The following is a 643-nucleotide window of genomic DNA, read 5'->3' on the forward strand; positions in this document are numbered from 1 at the left end:
AGAGAGAGAGAGAGAGAGAGAGAGAGAGAGAGAGAGAGAGAGAGAGAGAGAGAGAGAGTTACCAGGATTTTGGATGTCTCGAAGAATTCTTAGTCCATCCCTGGAGACTCCATTTGCTCTTTGGTAGAGCGATTTATTTAAGCGTTTAGAGAGTTCTTATAATCTTTTTAACTTATTCTTGAACTCGTTTACCGTGTTTTTATTCACTATATCCGCTGGAAGTCTATTCCAAGTATTTGCTATTTTGTATGTAAAGAAATTGCCTCATTGAGTGCTGTTGTATCTTTTCAATTCCAGTTTGTATCCGTTACCTCTGGACTGATTTTTGCTAAGCTTGAATAGATTGTTCTAATCTACATTTGTTATTCCTTTAAGAATTTTGAATGCCTCCATTACCTGTCCCCTTAATCGCCGAGATTTAAGATCAAATAAGGTCAAACGTTCCATCCTCCGTCTATAACCAAATTGCCTTAATGGTGGAACTAGCTTGGTGGCCCCAGCTTGTACTGCTTCCAACCTATCTTTATCCTTCCGAATACTTGGAGCCCAGAATTGGACTCCGTATATCTAGATGGGGTCTTACTAGTGATGCATAGAGTTGCAGTACGGTGTTTTTATTTCTGTATTTGAATTGTCTCTTTAT

This window comes from Palaemon carinicauda, chromosome 28, assembly GCF_036898095.1.
Source record: "Palaemon carinicauda isolate YSFRI2023 chromosome 28, ASM3689809v2, whole genome shotgun sequence".
Classification (NCBI taxonomy): domain Eukaryota; kingdom Metazoa; phylum Arthropoda; class Malacostraca; order Decapoda; family Palaemonidae; genus Palaemon; species Palaemon carinicauda.